This window comes from Chiroxiphia lanceolata, chromosome 1, assembly GCF_009829145.1.
Source record: "Chiroxiphia lanceolata isolate bChiLan1 chromosome 1, bChiLan1.pri, whole genome shotgun sequence".
NCBI lineage: Eukaryota > Metazoa > Chordata > Aves > Passeriformes > Pipridae > Chiroxiphia > Chiroxiphia lanceolata.
Genome location: NC_045637.1, coordinates 36,439,347 through 36,445,346, shown reverse-complemented (window position 1 = coordinate 36,445,346; position 6,000 = coordinate 36,439,347). Strand labels below are relative to the sequence as shown.

The following is a 6,000-nucleotide window of genomic DNA, read 5'->3' as shown; positions in this document are numbered from 1 at the left end:
ATTGGAACTGCTCTGTACAGATATACCTCAGTGATAACTTGCAGCTTTAACAATACCCCAGATTTTTGCCTCCACCTCTGTTTTTAATACTGCTGTGGTTTTCGACCGAAAAACCAGTGCAAGTCAGCCAGGCAATCCCATGACAAACTCCACTAAGGACTTCACAGTTAACAAAACAATGAATGAAACATCATTCTGGCACACAGAGCAGCTTTCTGCTGTCTTCTGCCGCCTTTGCTTTTTTTTTTTCCCCGAGTGGAAAAGCAACTTCAAAAACAAGGTGCTGTCATTTTAGCAAAGGAGAATTAGGACTGTGAAAGGATGAAGTGTCCTTGCACAGAAAGACTGCAGCTAAAATTGTATCAATATTCCTGTTATAAACTGATAAACACAGAGCTCCGTGAGGTCAAGTTGTACATGCTTGAGCTGACATGCCAATCTGCCAGCAGTCATATGGTTCTCATATGGCGACACGCCACAGATGCCAGGAAAATGTGAGAAGTTTCTGGCTCATTTCATTTCACTCTCCTGAATGCCATGTTTGCCTGCACACACACACACACACACACACACACACACACACACATACACACACACAGAGTAGATTTTCTATTTTAAATAGAGCTGTTATAGCCCATGTATTCCCATTTTCTTAAAGGATATGCGATAACTCACCCAAACTGATTCCTGAGACTTCATAGCAAGACTTGTCTTGGAAATGAGAGCAGTTTTTTTTTCTTACAAGCCTTCAAAACACTCCCCTAGCCGTTTTTAAATGACATCAAAAGACAGAATTAGAAAAAGAGACAGACAAGATAACAACACATCATATGCGGATGCATTTTGCACTCTTATAATATACATTTAGGGAAAAGAATCTGAAAAGTTTTAGTTGTCTCAAATGAGACGTCTTCTAATCTCTAACAACATTAAAACAGCTCTTATTAATGCTTGAACAGCAGCAAGTATTTCTTTCTTTGGTTCTGTTTCTTCAATGTGCATTTTTGTATCAAAAATATAATGCCTCTATCTCATGGACTGACATGATAGTACAGTAACAATTGTCTACATTCATGTTTGGTAAACAGACCACAATTATTCATTGAGTATATAATGCACAATTTACAAATTGTTGAAATATGTATTTCCGCATCAGACTATCTTTCAAGCTTTTACATTCTTTTATGTCAGGTTCAATTGTCTTCAAGATGAATTGTTTTCCTTTTCCTTCTTATAAACTGTTACTAAAGGGAAAAGGCTAAGGCAAATATAACTACAGCCATTTTTAATGAAAAGACTTGCTTCTACAACTGAGAGCATACACTTCGCCCTTGCCTCACCAAGTCCTGGTACTGTGATTTTAAATTAACTTACTTCAAACTGTTAATGGAAAAATATAAACTGGTTTTAGGCTTAATACATGAAAAACAAGAAATTCACAATGTATGTGTGTGTGTATGTGTGTGTGTGTGTCTCCACACACATGCAACTATACAAGGAGTGGTGATTTCTCCATGCAGGACCATATTTGAAATTAATTCACCTCTGGCGCCTCACCTACCTTTGGTCAGAAATCCACCTCTTCAAGAACATTAAAATACCACATTTCTGACAGCCTTAAACACTTCAGATTAGTCTATAGGGAAATAATTTCTGGTTTTCCGGTGTTAAGTCTTTCCTCCTTAGGATCACACTTTCTAAAAGTTCAAGAACAGTAACTTTCTCGTGCGTAAAAAGGCTAGCATTTGGTAGTAATAGCCTCTAAATTTACAAAACCTGAACTAAAAAATTCAGAGAATTCTCTGTGCTCTGAAGATGTGAACACTTCAATAATAAACATTTAGATTTTTTTTTCATTTCCATTTACCTATCACTTGTAAATCGAGAGAGGAAGATCAGGCATTAAGACAGTAGCCTACAGTTAAGGAAAAGCAGCTTTGACTCCTTGCTTGGCCTAAAGTTTCCTGCACAATCCTGCTCCTTAGTCTCTAATTAACTTCCCCCCCATCCCCTTCCCCAAACCTGTTAAGGTTTGGCACTTGACCTATAAATGTAGGGAACCAGGAATGCTTCTGATATTGTGGGTTCAAATTAATGTCCTATCGGCATCCTGGTGCTGGAGAAAAGCCCTTAATGTTCTTGCCAGCACCCTAAGTTTCACGGAAAAATGAGTGCAGATGCCAGTGAGAGCACAGTCGGGCTTTGGTGGGGTCCCACATCTTGTCAACAGGGAGGCCATGGCCTCAGGGCAGGGCACGTCAAATACCGGAGGTCAAAGTCTCAGCTCCTGGCATGCCTCATGTGGATGCACAGACAAAAAAAAAGTAAAATGTGATATGAGAGTTCTGCAAATCCTGACATGACTTCTGTTAAGTATCTGAAAGATAAATATTTTTGTATTAAAACTAAACCAAATATTTTCCCTACTAAGTCGGGGAGCACTACTGGAATATGCTTCAGTAACAAATTCCTATTTTCCTTCCTTCAAACGATGGTTTTAATATTGCTTGCACAGGTCTTTCTATTTTTTTCAGGGTCTTGCCTAGCTTCTCAGGCTTGTCAAGGTAACTGCCCCATAGAAATTGCTTCAAAAAAAAAAGGCTCTTCTCAATAGAATGATGAAACACTCCTGAAATATTTTTACTTGCAAGTATCATCAAAAAACAGTATTATGTGAAACAAGAGTCCTCAGTACAAGTTTGGAGTTTCCTGTTCATCTTTTTCTTGAGGTCAATATCTGTGAAAAATGTCACGAACATAAACTTGGATCTACAGTCCTTTTTAAGAAGTCTTTTTTTTTGGCCTAGTATATTTACTCAATGGACCCTTGTTACTGCAATAAAAATAATAAAGCAGCTGAGGAACAGAACCCCAGTTTGTTTGTTGCTCTCTAAAACACATATATTTGCACAAATGTTTTGGAATAAACATTTGTGTTTGTGCTTGCGCAGCAATTAACAGATTGTAAATACCATCCAAAGTACACCATTCTCTTAGACTTATTGCATACACAACCCCTACTTGGATTTTACTACATGAGACTTGGGTCTTGATTAGATTTCACTTTCCTTTTATTGTTAGCCATCAGTGAAGATAAAGGAGTTCTTAAATGCAGTCAGTCTGATTTAACTCAATGTACTTCCTCTTGAGATTATATTAATGGAATCAAAACAGCAGCAGTTTCAAATATTGATTTCAGCATTGCAGACATTGTATATTGTGTATGTGCTATCAATACTATGACCTCCTTCCAGTGATCAGAACAGTTTCTGTCCCCAAACAAATGAAAATATTAGAACGTAATTCAGATGACAACAAACATTGTAGATGTAGCTCTATCTTAATATTCGAATCATAATTTTTTTAAACTTAATTTGTCAAGTTCATAACTATCACTTGAAACTTGCTGACAAGGAACCTGATAACACATCATATCAAATTCCATTTTACAACTGTTTCCTTGGAAACACAAGCATAAAAATGGGCCATGCACAATGGAACGAAATCAAAGAAATTAAAATAAACCTTAAAGAATTCCCATTAATCAGAAACTCTTTGCTTTGTTAAAATTCATGAAAAAACAGGGTTAATGAGTCTTACAACAAGAACATCATTGGTCCCACATTGCCATAGACCCTACTTGTTTTGGTCCCGATCCATCAAATCACTTTAACATGTATGCAACTTTAAATGCATGAGATATCCCACTCAACAGAATGAGTCATGTGCTTAAGGTTATTCATGGACTTAAGAACTGCACAAGAGGTGGCTTTGTCTCCAGAGGCTCACTGGTTATTAGAGAGAGCACATATACACAGACAGATATATATATATATATATATATATATATATATATATACACATATATATATATATGCACATTGCAGGCTATGCATATCTCCTTGGAAGCCATGCTCAAGAATAAAAATAACATATAAAATCCTCAAGTCTTCATATACCATAAGTTATGACTTCTGATTATTTAAAACCATGAGAAGATAACTGGATAAAGGTAGGAAGACATTAATTTTAAGGAATCTGTTTATATAGGGGTATAAATTTTATTTAAAATAAAAATTGCATGCCAGTTCAAGAAGAAAAATGACTTTTTTGTTGACCTTTGGGATTTTCTTCCATAGGTTTGAAGTGACTTTAGAGTAAGATTATAGGTCACCTGATAAGAGAACTGTGCTGAGATTTACAGCTACCTTTCTAAAAATTTCCTGCCCATAAAGTTTGGTTTTGTAAATTTTCAAGCAAATCAACGGCTTTCCTCCTTTTTATTGTAATCATTATGATAAAGATGGGTATGTAGATTTTTGTGCTTGCATTTGAGACCTAGCGCATCAGATTTATATGGCAGGACTATCAAAATGTAGATATTATGCTGGCAAATATATTCTTTCTCCAAGTAAAACAGTTACTGTGTACCAGATAACATGTTAATTCTACCACTCCTAGGATTAAAAAAAAAAAACAATCTGATCAGAGGCTTTTCAGAATACCATTCGTCTTTTTTTCCTGTCTACATTTAGGTAAAAATGTTAACTACTAACTGATAACAAAATCTGGTTATACAGTATGTTCAAAGATTTCAGATCTTAAGGTATTTTGCAAAGGAGTTATTACAGTCTCATTTCTACAGACAGGAACACTGATGTACAAACCAACTTCTCATCAGAATCATTTATTCCCCACAGATCTTAGATTTGCACTGAGGTATTTTAATTTCACAGATTTTTCAAGGATCTCACAGCAATTGGACTGTAATGGATATCTTACTTGACCTAGGCACAGTAAAGAAGAGATAAAACTTAAGCTTGCAAAGGGAAAGATATCTAATATAAAGAAGAAAATAGGTACCAAATGCTGTTGAAAATGAAGCCCCTTTAGTGTGAGAGCTTCAATTTCAGCATACAAGTCCTGAGACAAGGAGAGAAAATTCATAAATACTTGAATGTTCACTTTTTCTGCCTTTTCTCTTTCCCCATATAGTAAATAAATGTTAAAAGTACTCACCTATCTCTCATGAAACTTTTTTCCCAGTATTTTTGCCTCATTAGTAGAAAATGTGGAATATTTTAATCACAATTTTGTACTCATGAGAATTTATAACCAGATATCATATAGTTGATATTTCTTTGGTAGTATACATCCAACTTTCCAGAGTTCACCTCCAGTTTTAGCAGTTTTTTCTTATATCTCTTAATGAAACCAAACCTTCCTTCCCCAAAAATCATGAATATTAATTTTTTCTTGAATCTTATCTATTCTTTGCATAGCACGTTGACCCTTAAACTTTCGAGATAAAAGCTATCTCTCACTAAATATTTGTAAAATGTCTGCTAACCTTCACATCTCCTTGACACAAGTTAATGCAGAAGAATTTACATTAATCATTTCAAAACTCCAGAATGTTTCCTTTTTTTTTTTTGCCTATTGTTATGTTTACTTTCACTTCAACAGCAGCCAGCTGATTTCCAGAGCCTTAGGATAAATGACTGAAGGTGTAAAACATCTCAAAGTCTCTTGAAATTGAGTTGTTTATTATCTATTCCCTTATTCTTGTGTAGAGTGGCACTCTATTATTAATGTTCTCGAATGTTTTTTTACTGCTGTTTTCCTCCCATGATTTCTGGCAAAATTAGTACATATAAGTGGAATACGGTGTGATTTTTGTTAAACTTAAATCAGGTATATATAACATGAAGAAAACAATGAAATGCAGTTGCTAGTTGTCACTGTTGGCATAAATTCAAATTGGCCAAGAAGGGATGCATGGGAAAGTGTTCTTCTTAACTGCCCTCACAGTTAAATGTGAATGCGGTTTCAGTGTTTGCTAACTAAAGGTTGAGAACAGGATTTGAAACTTTTAATAGAAGTCAATAGGAATTCATGCCAACTGTAGAGAGAATCCTGAGAGTGCCCAGTTTCTTTATTTCATAGGGCCTAACTTTACATAAAGTTTAATGCTCATTCTTGGAGATATTCTGTGAACCA

At 35.4% G+C, this 6,000-nt stretch overlaps 1 long non-coding RNA gene across 1 annotated transcript in view; it reads left to right on the top strand.

Moving 5' to 3' along the window:
- Positions 1–3,612: 3,612 nt before the first annotated feature.
- The window catches only part of LOC116795083, a 39,875-nt gene continuing 37,487 nt past the window's right edge, over positions 3,613–6,000 (top strand). The window contains exon 1 of the long non-coding RNA XR_004359961.1: positions 3,613–4,012. This is a non-coding gene — a long non-coding RNA (uncharacterized LOC116795083). The remainder of the gene's footprint in view (positions 4,013–6,000) is intronic.